At 41.6% G+C, this 11,641-nt stretch overlaps 1 long non-coding RNA gene across 1 annotated transcript; it reads right to left on the minus strand.

The window, feature by feature from the left end:
• Positions 1-2,669: 2,669 nt before the first annotated feature.
• LOC121689951 lies at positions 2,670-5,751 on the minus strand. Its single transcript, XR_006024937.1, has 3 exons — positions 5,499-5,751; positions 2,879-2,935; positions 2,670-2,789 (listed from the first exon to the last, which is right to left on the minus strand). It is a non-coding gene; the product is annotated as an uncharacterized LOC121689951 (long non-coding RNA).
• Positions 5,752-11,641: the final 5,890 nt, after the last annotated feature.

Genomic DNA, 11,641 nt, shown 5'->3' on the forward strand with positions numbered 1-11,641 from the left:
GGTTTGTGTTGCTTCACTTGTAGTTGATTGTGCTGCTGCATTTGTAGTTGATTGTGTTGCTCCGGCTGTGGTTGATTGTGATGTTCCAACTGAAGTTGATTGTGTTGTTCCGGCTGTAGATGATTGTGATGCTCCAACTGTAGTCGATTGTATTACTCCGGCTGTGGTTGATTGTGTTTCCCCAATTGTAGTGGTTTGTGTTGCTTCACTTTTTGATTGAGGGGTTTCATTTGTGGTTGATTGTGCTGTTCCAGCTGTAGATGATTGTGATGCTCCAACTGTAGTCGATTGTATTACTCCGGCTGTGGTTGATTGTGTTTCCCCAATTGTAGTGGTTTGTGTTGCTTCACTTGTAGCTGATTGTGTTGCTCCGTCTGTAGATGATTGTGATGCTCCAACTGTAGTCGTCTGTGTTGCTCCGGCTGTAGATGATTGTAATGCTCCAACTGTAGCTGATTGTGTTGCTCCGGCTGTAGACGATTGTGATGCTCCAACTGTAGTCGATTGTATTACTCCGGCTGTGGTTGATTGTGTTTCCCCTATTGAAGTGGTTTGTGCTGCTGCATTTGTAGTTGATTGTGTTGCTCCGGCTGTAGATGATTGTGATGCTCCAACTGTAGTTGATTGTGTTGTTCCGGCTGTGGTTGATTGTGTTTCCCCAATTGTAGTGGTTTGTGTTGCTTCACTTGTAGTTGATTGTGCTGCTGCATTTGTAGTTGATTGTGTTGCTCCGGCTGTAGATGATTGTGATGTTGCAACTATAGTTGATTGTGTTGTTCCGGCTGTGGTTGATTGTGTTTCCCCAATTGTAGTGGTTTGTGTTGCTTCACTTGTAGTTGATTGAGGGGTTTCATTTGTGGTTGATTGTGCTGCTGCAGCTGTAGTTGGTTGTGCTGTTGCAGCTGTAGATGATTGTAATGTTCCAACTGTAGTCGATTGTGTTGCCTCAGCTGTAGTTGATTGTGTTTCCCCAAATGTAGTGGTTTGTGTTGCTTCACTTGTAGTTGATTGTGCTGCTGTATTTGTAGTTGATTGTGTTGCTCCGGCTGTAGATGATTGTGATGTTGCAACTGAAGTTGATTGTGTTGTTCCGGCTGTGGTTGATTGTGTTTCCCCAATTGTAGTGGTTTGTGTTGTTTCACTTGTTTGTGCTGCTGCATTTGTGTGTGTGTTGGCTGTGGTTGATTGTGCTGCTGCATTTGTAGTTGATTGTGTTGCTCCGGCTGTAGATGATTGTGATGCTCCAACTGTAGTCGATTGTATTACTCCGGCTGTGGTTGATTGTGTTTCCCCAATTGTAGTGGTTTGTGTTGCTTCACTTTTTGATTGAGGGGTTTCATTTGTGGTTGATTGTGCTGTTCCAGCTGTAGATGATTGTGATGCTCCAACTGTAGTCGATTGTATTACTCCGGCTGTGGTTGATTGTGTTTCCCCAATTGTAGTGGTTTGTGTTGCTTCACTTGTAGCTGATTGTGTTGCTCCGTCTGTAGATGATTGTGATGCTCCAACTGTAGTCGTCTGTGTTGCTCCGGCTGTAGATGATTGTAATGCTCCAACTGTAGCTGATTGTGTTGCTCCGGCTGTAGACGATTGTGATGCTCCAACTGTAGTCGATTGTGTTGCCTCAGCTGTAGTTGATTGTGTTTCCCCAATTGTAGTGGTTTGTGTTGCTTCACTTGTAGCTGATTGTGTTGCTCCGGCTGTGGTTGATTGTGATGTTCCAACTGAAGTTGATTGTGTTGTTCCGGATGTGGTTGATTGTGTTTCCCCAATTGTAGTGGTTTGTGTTGCTTCACTTGTAGTTGATTGTGCTGCTGTATTTGTAGTTGATTGTGTTGCTCCGGCTGTAGATGATTGTGATGCTCCAACTGTAGTCGACTGTGTTGCACCGGTTGTAGATGATTGTGATGCTCCAACTGTAGCTGATTGTGTTGTTCCGGATGTGGTTGATTGTGTTTCCCCAATTGTAGTGGTTTGTGTTGCTTCACTTGTAGTCGATTGTGTGGCTCCGGCTGTAGTCGATTGTGATGCTCCAACTGTAGTCGACTGTGTTGCACCGGTTGTAGATGATTGTGATGCTCCAACTGTAGCTGATTGTGTTGTTCCGGATGTGGTTGATTGTGTTTCCCCAATTGTAGTGGTTTGTGTTGCTTCACTTGTAGCTGATTGTGTTGCTCCGGTTGTATATGATTGTGATGCTCCAACTGTAGCTGATTGTGTTGTTCCGGCTGTGGTTGATTGTGTTTCCCCAATTGAAGTGGTTTGTGTTGCTTCACTTGTTGATTGAGGGATTTCATTTGTGGTTGATTGTGCTGCTGCATTTGTAGTTGGTTGTGCTGTTCCAGCTGTAGACGATTGTGATGCTCCAACTGTAGTCGATTGTATTGCTCCGGTTGTAGATGATTGTGATGTTCCAACTGTAGTTGATTGTGTTGCTCCGTCTGTAGATGATTGTGATGCTCCAACTGTAGTCGATTGTATTGCTCCGGCTGTGGTTGATTGTGTTTCCCCAATTGTAGTGGTTTGTGTTGCTTCACTTGTAGTTGATTGTGCTGCTGCATTTGTAGTTGATTGTGTTGCTCCGGCTGTAGATGATTGTGATGTTGCAACTATAGTTGATTGTGTTTCCCCAATTGAAGTGGTTTGTGTTGCTTCACTTGTAGTTGATTGATGGGTTTCATTTGTGGTTGATTGTGTTGCTGCTTTTGTGGTTGATTGTGTCGCTTCATTTGTTGTTAGTCTTGTTGTTCCTAGAGTATTTGACTGTGTAGCTCCAATTGCAGCGAATGCTGCGGATGAGAAAAGTTAATTAGATAAATAAAAGTAATTGTATTCACCTGCAAAAATAAATGATCCTATTATATCTGATACTACTCACCAAGAATCACAATGACCATAGCAGTGATTTTCCCCCACATTTCCTTAGTTGAAGGATCTGTGACAGAGTGGGTCATATGTTTGCACACACACACACACACACAGACACAGACACACACACACACACATTAAATTAGTTATATTTGGTGTATTTTTAAGTACTTGGAAGAGATCCTTTAGTACATTTGTATTATGTAGATCTAGTGTCTGTGTGGCAATTGCATGGTGCATTTGTGTCAATTGCATGGTGATGTGACCCATCTAACAGAAAGCACATCTACCTAAAGGTACAAATAAAGTAAGACCACACATTTTCAGGAAGCAAAATAATTTGCTAGCATTAATTCTAAGGCGTCTTATTGTTTAACAAAGTAATTCAAGTCCCTAGTGCTAAGCGTTTAATGATAATTCTTATTATTATAGCATATTGCATACTGTATCATAATAAGGAGCCCGGGATATATATTTTTCCCACGAAATTGTGCACTCTTGTGTATTTGTACATAATTGTAAAGTGAAAACATGAATGCACAGTCTAGCAAAATGGCCACGCAATTTTGTAAAACACACAATTTATACGAGCACACCAATTAGTAAAATGAGTGCTCATCCTCTCAATTTATATAATAAAATCTTGCAATGACACCTCCCAGGGTTCAATCACCATTTACCATATGTCTGGGAGAGCTTAGTGAGTTGAGGATCCTCTCAACTTTGATCAATTCACATAAACAGCAGGTTATTTAATTCCACCCCTGAATGTTTTGAAACTTCCATTTAAAAGAGATCATGATTAGTTGTGAAGCTTCTACAACTGGATCTACAAGTTATTCTCTGTTGTGAAGGCCAAACAAGGACACACATACAAATAATCTGCTAATTGTGATTTTACATAATTTAATTTATGAAAACAAGGCTGCCATGTGAAGATGGAACCACCTAGTTGCTCATCAATAGCTAGCGAAATACACTACAAACTGACACAGTCACATATAAAAAAATAAACTGTTTGATGACACGTTTGTATGGACAGGACGTAATTTCATTTGACTTACAATAAAACATTTACAACAATGGATGATTGAGGTTGTTGTTTGTGGTGTTATTGCAAGCTGCTGAATTCCCTTGCTACTGAGATCTCTTGTAAGTGATTCTGCATGTGAATTTCGAAACATTACAACATGAATTAAAGGTGCGATTTGTTAACCTGACCCTAGCCAGATGAATTTCGTTCCGCTTAGCTCCGCCTAGCTTCACTCACATCCATCTGGGACCTCTTCCATTGAGAGTGATTTCTGCAACCGACTTTATGGTTCAGCCAATCAGGACGCAGGGCGGGGAGTTTCATAGATGTGACATAGCGTAGAAGCGACTGTGACACTGTTATTAGCGTCACGGGTTGGCTTCGATGTGAGTGGTTGAAGTAGCACGTCAATAGATGACGGACAAGTGGCTTATTCAATCATATGCAAGCATTTTTTGATTAGGCCCAGCCTTCTGAAGCAACACTTCAATGGATCGGTTCCAGATGGATGAGTGGAGCTAGGCGGAGCGAAATTCATCTGGCTAGGGTCAGGTTAGCGATTTGTAGGATTGTTACAGAACGTTCTGTAGGCCAAAATCAAAACACTGGTGAACGTTCTCAAGACTACCAGACGTGAGCCTCTTCTGGGTTGCCAGATGTAATGAAGACTTAGCTAACGTTAGTTGACCTGCAGCTGCTTTAACGTTTCTCCAATCATGACCCAGCTACACATTAAGGAAACAACGAAAACAAAAAATACCTCTCTAACCAACGTAACATATTTAGCTGAAGTCAGCGATGCAGATGAAGTTTAGCCTAGACTACCTGTTGTGGAGAAATATGGCCAGCTCTGCGTCAGACTTGATATTCTTCGTTTGACGAAGACGTCACCATATCAGGAAGCTCCTCCGATGTCCACTTAATTTGTTTCTTGTTTTAATTTTGTAAATTTGCCTGCCTCTCGTAGGCGTTCATGACTACAACTGACAGCTGTTGACAGTTGGCCTTTGCTAATTTGGCAACCCAAATAGGAGGACGTGCTAGCCCATTATTAATACGCTATTCTAGAATGAATCGTTCAAAACATAAACGAAAATTCCAAGAGATTCCGCCCCGTAACTCATTTTTTTCATGGGTTTTACGGGGTTTTACGGGTTAGAGTAATGTTGTCAAATAAGCCATTACGTCAATTCATCGTGTTTCCTTACTCTCTGACAACATATGGTGATCATTTTCTGAATGGTTACAGTTTATTTTCCATTATTTCCTACATATTGGACCTTTAATACAAAGCTTTACAATTGTATGTAGATTTCAGGTAGATGTCCTCTCATCTACATATAAACACTCACTGACTTAAGTGCTACAATTAGCACTAAAAGGCTTTATGACCCTTACTTCATTACATTAGCAGACCTGAAGTTACAGTAAGACTGGCACAGATAGTTATACTGACATTTAAACATTCTGGGTTTTTTTTATTATAAGGGTCAACATGGCTATTCTATTTAATCACCAGAATGAAAAAAATATGCTACATTTAAAATGAATGATCAATTGCGTATGTTGAAAAGTCAAGAAAGTCTGACACACTCACATGATCCTAGTATGCAGATGGCCGATCCCAATTGTAGTTAGCCCAATTTCAGTTAAGTCCTCAGGGAACTCTGTCAGTTGAATCGTGGTGATTCTACTGATGGTGAACCTGTGAAATGATTCTCTGTTTGTCTGTGTGATATAGATTTATATATATATAGGTGGGGTGACTTGATGGGAAACCAGTATTTAGTCATGCCTCGCACAAAAAACCCACACCCAGAATCCACGTTCTCCCTGACGTACACACACAGATTCACCTTTCACCACACCCCATGGTGACTCAGAATATTCTCCTTCTTTTGTAATATGTTTGCACAAACATTGTGTGAGTTGGTAGTTTAGTTACCATAGCAGTGTTATCGTTCAATTTACCTTCACAGCCTCACCTGTTTGTGCCATTATTTGGTCAGTAAGGGAGTTTAGTATTTTGCCGTGCATTGCGGTGTTCAACCTGTTATAATTCATTTTCCTAATGGTAGTGTTCCAATCCCATGTGCAGTCTCCAAATGTTGAGAGGATTGCATTTTCCAGTTCAAAGTGGGGCTTTCTATAATTGTAACAACTATAATATGTCTTTACCACAAATGTGTATTTCCAAAGAAATCCTATATATTTCACAGTAGGCCTGTAACACAGAGCTGATGTGACAAAAAGCTTCAGTTTTGTCCCCCAAGTCCAACAGATATTTCTCAATTTCAATGGATTGCAACTTTGCAACATGCATTTTAGATAGTTCTAGGCCCAGTTCCCCGAAAGCATCTTAAGCCTAAGAGCGTCGTAAAGTCCCTCAAGACAAGCCTTAAGATTTGCCGACTGTTTCCCGAAACCATCGTAGAGCGTCGTGAAAGCGTAGAGCGTCATTAAGAGCGTCGTGAAAACACTCGTAGATCTACGAGTGCTCCAGAGTTCTCGTTACCAGCTAAGAGCGTCTTAACAGTACTTCTCACTGAGGTCACCAACAGGACATACAGAGGAATTGCAACTTAGAATACATAATCCAATTTACGTTCCCATTCTTTATTGTGTTTACCTGTGATGAATCAGATTTTAGCGTGCAAAATAGCATAGCCTATATTTAATGTTCATAATAATGTGATGAAAAGCGGACAAAAATGCAATCAAGTTATGAAACGAGACGTTGCCAGAATAGTTTGCCGTTATCTTTGCTAAGTGAAGGCTACAGTATATTTTATTAGGCCTATGAGGTAAAAGCAGAGAAAGGAACATGTGGTTTAGTCTGTAGCATCACTGCAGCATGTACTGCATCAAAATCTAAGCCTACACCTTTCCTCACTTTCTTACTCGACTTCTTTCTTATCTTCAAACTTGTTCTTAAGCGACACAGCGAAAAATGATTGCATGGTGCAACAATCTAATCTTAAAGGAATTATCCAGAGTAAAATGCACTTTAGATCAGGGGTCTCCAACCTTTTCAGAATGAGGGCTACCTGAAGACCCAAAATCATATGTAGGGCTACTCATTTGAAACAAACAGACCCTCACCCCTTTTTTGCAAGGGTAGTCCTCCTAAATAATAGGCCTATGTGATTTTTACTTTTAAATGATCAATATTGTGTAGGCCTATAAGTCTTTATATATTAAGCACCTGTATTTTCATCTGATTCTTCCAAACTTTAATATCAATATGCAACACTACCAACATTTTTGTTTAGTTTGTTCATTCCAAAGTTTGCATGGGGAATTTAATCTTAATTTTATAACAAAACAAAAAAACAATATTTTTGTGCAATTATTAATTTGGGTACAATTTGTACCCAATTTATACCCACCCACCATTATGAATTCAGAGGTTGTTTAAGTTCTGATTTTAGTGGACAATTCGGTTTTAACATTTTAATAGTAATCACCCACACCACCCTAAAATATGAAGACTCCTTTTAAAGTTATTGCACACCTGAAATCTCTCCATGATCTGACAAAAAAAGGTAATGCACAGTCCTGCATGCCACAAAATTATCAGCGGTATTATACGGCAGTAGCCTACGGAGGAAAAAAGGCCTGTGAGCTAAAGCAATTGTTTTTCAGTCCTTGAACAATCATACAATAACCGTATTTGACAAACATAGAATGGCCACAGAACTTTTGCAAAGATATGCTTCCATTGGCTACACCAGACGAGCAAGTTTCCCCCCCTTTACTGTCTATCAGGCCCGGACTGGTAATCTGTACAACTGGGCAAATGCCCGGTGGGCCTGTCCACATGTGGGCCGTAAGTTATTTAGCCTATTTGCGGCCCGTCATGTAGACCTAGGCTTACCCTATAAATGCAGTTGCATCCATTTGGATTGGGGGGTGACAGGTCAATCATTTTGGCCTCTTCATGACAGGTTCAGTGTGTTACGATCGCGCCCCCCTGCCCCACCCCTCAAGTGGATTTGTCCAAGCAGCCGGTTGGTTTGTGGGGAAATATAGCCTACGAGTCCATGCATGGTAGCCTAGGCTATATAAGTGCCCTCCGCTGGCTGGTGTTCACATCATCGCAGTTTAACCGTAAACAGCAATCAGAGGTGTCTAATTTTATTCCATAAATATATTGTTTTTATAGACGTAAGTTGCACGCGCTACGAAGAGCTTCCATTTACTGCACCATGTAGGCTACTGTAGTGCGGTTTGTCTGTCAACATAAAAACTCCGGGTACCTACAATCGCACAACTTGGTGGAAAAGTGTAGCACAGGTTAAAGAAAACCTATTCATGTTTGGACTCAAAAGGAACTTCAAAGTATTTCCCATATAGTAGCCTTTTAGCTCACAACGACAGAGAAAGTGGAACTTGGAAAGTGGAAGTCTCTCCACCGAGTGGAGTAGTAGCTGCACTGTGTAGCCTATCTTGACATGTCTTTAAGTTTTGGGTTACAATATACAGGTAGTGGGCTCTCTGTTGATTTTAATGAGTAGGCCTAAGCCTAAAGTTACAGCATTTCTATCACAATTGACCAGACTTTGACCTTTTGTCTTCTTTAAACAACATTCTGGCTATGATTGTTCCTTGTATTGCATCATGAGCCATCACTGCACCTATTGCATTCTACTGTAGCCTTAAGCCTAGCTCAGTCATTATGTTGTACCACATCACCCTCCACATTTTCCGTCATAGGCCATGTTGCATGTTTGAATGCAATATCAGTAGCAGACGTCCCAAGTTTCCCGGAAGCTCCGGGAGTCTCCCGCATATTGATAGCGGCTCCCTGACGCCCGCAAATTAGATAAAATCTCCCGGAATCTAGAGTGAGCGATCAGGAGCGCGCATGCGAGACCGCGTGTGCATCTGATGTAGCGCGCACACGACGAGAGAGAGAGAGAGAGAGAGCTGGTGCGTGTGTGCCTGAGCGCATCCAAGACAGAGATCATCCTGATTGGCCTGTTTTGCTAAATCAACCAATCAGTTTTCAGTGTAGGCGGGCTTTTATCTCTTTTCTCCCGAACTTAATTAATCAGTTCCCATTTCAAAGTGGAGGCTACCCTTGTCTCATAAGAGTAAAAAATAATGATAGGCCTAGTCTTGCACGCTGCACTGTTTGTAACAGTGACTTTAGCATTGCCCATGGCGGGTTAAATAGCCTATTCCTAATAATAAACCCTGGGTCACTAAAGAACTTAAAGCTATCCTGAACAAAAAGAAACGACTGTTCTACACTGGATCTATGTTGGAGAAAAAACAAGTCAACAGAGAGGTGAAGCAGGCCATCAAAAAAGCTAAAGCAGCGTATAAAAGCAAGATCGAAGAGAAATTCACACAAGGTAATCTCCACAAGGCCTGGCAGGGTATTAAGACAATGGCAGCAGTCAACACTGTGCCTGACTTCAGACCTGTGTGTGTGGCTGGCAACAGTGAGGAATCCCTCCCCAATGAGCTTAACTCTTTTTCACCAGGTTTGAGAAAGATCACCAGTCTCAGTTGGCGGATATCATCAGTAGCTTGACCCCGAGTGACCCAATCACCATCACTGTTGAGTCTGTGGTGGAATATCTAAAGAGGACACAGATCAAGAAAGCTCCTGGTCCAGATCACATCTGCGGTTACACACTGAAATACTGTGCTGAGCAACTTGGAGGAGTTTTCCAGCAGATATTCCAGAGGTCTCTATCTACTTCCAATGTCCCACAGTCATGGAAACACTCCACAATCATTCCCATTCCCAAGAATACAGACCCATAGCCCTCACCTCCCTTGTTATGAAGGCCTTTGAGAGGATTGTGAAAGCTCACATTATCAGCGCCACAGCTTCAAAGATGGATCCTCTTCAGTTTCCATATTGTGCCAAAAGAGGGGTGGATGATGCCAAAATCTGCATATTGAATGCCATCCATGAACATGTAGAAAGCCCAAATTCTTTTGCCTGGCTCCTATTTGCAGATTTCTCATCTGCCTTTAACACCATTCAACCTCACATGCTGGCTAAAAAACTTATGGACTATTTCAACCTGGATCATCAGCTGATTCTGTGGATTACAGACTTTCTGACCCAAAGAACACAGACGGTGCTGGTCAACAAGAGGTTCTCTGACATCAGATACATGTCCACTGGCTCACCCCAAGGTTGTGTCCTCTCACCACTACTTTTCATCTTGTACACAGATGACTGTAGAAGCCGCCATGCTGATCGTCACCTAGTGAAGTTTGCTGACGATACTGTTCTCCCTTCCCTGCTACATGGTTCTGTCCAAGATCACGGGCCTGTCCTCAGTGAGTTTGTGGAATGGTGTGATAGCTCATTTTTGGAGCTAAATGTTACAAAGACCAAGGAGATGTTCATTGACTTCACTAAGCGTGGAGGAAGCAGGACTGCAACTACAATACAATCCATGGGGAACCAGTGGAAGTTGTACATGAATATAAATACCTGGGCACTATCATTGATGACAAACTGCGTTTTGACTCTAATACAGAGGTGATTATGAAAAAATGTCAACAGAGGCAGTATTTATTGAGGAAGCTTTACTCCTTTGGAGTGAACAGGAAGATTCTTAGCATTTTTACACCTCCTTTATTGAAAGTATACTGACCTTTTCATCCATGTGCTGGTTTCACTCCCTCTCAGTCAAAAATAAGAAACACCTCCAGAGCATTGTGAACACATGTTCTAAAATCATTGGCCACCCTCTTCAGTCTCTGACATCACTGCACGACAAGGCAACATTAAGGAAAGCCAACTGCATCCTAGAAGACACTACCCATGTCCTACACAGGGTTTTTGAATGGCTGCCCTCTGGCAGGCGTCTGCGCTGTCCTCTGGCTAGGACTAATAGGAGGATGGCCACCTTTACTTTTGAGGCTATTCGCCTTTTAAACTTGAATCCAAGCCCCCTCCTCCTCCATCTCCTGGGACTAACCCCCCCTTACACTCCTGTCTGTCCTATTCTTTTTTTGTCTAAGAATTTTGTCTAAGTTTTTTTAATTGAATTGATTTGAATTGAAATGATTGCAAAAGACATGTTGAGGTGACAAGTGTCAATTCATGTGCATATTATTCAGGCCTATAGCCTACTAGATGGCTAGTTGCCAAGGCTACATAAAAAGACCAAACTACCAAAATCTACATATTTTATTTTCACAATTTCTATCTAGGCCTTCCTTATTTGGTGTACTGACTAGACATTATTGAACATATTAATCTGTATTAAAGTAGGCTAAAGTGTTTTTTTTTTTTTTTGGGGGGGGGGGGGGGGGACTTTTTGCAGGTTGGGATGTCTGAGTAAGCAACGTAGGACACACATGGCGACAGGGAGGTGACGGCAGTGTGTATATCGAGTTACCCGTCCTACTTCTGGTAGAATACAGAGGTTTTTTAGAGTGTAACTCCAGCGAAAATTGACCCCAGGGTCTGCATTAAAACACATCAAATAAGCAGTGTAGACAGTATTTTTCATTGATCAACCACTACAGAGCTTGTCCTGGTATACACTATAGCCCCAAATCGCAAACAGTGGATTAGCGAAGGGTGGTATGCTAACAACCAAAAGACAACAGATTAATCAAAGGCGGTAGAAAATAATAAAAGTTTTTCATTTCTTTTTAAAACCAGCAACTGTTGGAGCAGATCTTATCTCCAAAGGGAGTTGGTTCCAGCAGTGGAATAAGTGTATAATAGACATAAACAGGGTGATAACATTGAATTGG

Source organism: Alosa sapidissima, chromosome 18 (genome assembly GCF_018492685.1).
Source record: "Alosa sapidissima isolate fAloSap1 chromosome 18, fAloSap1.pri, whole genome shotgun sequence".
NCBI lineage: Eukaryota > Metazoa > Chordata > Actinopteri > Clupeiformes > Clupeidae > Alosa > Alosa sapidissima.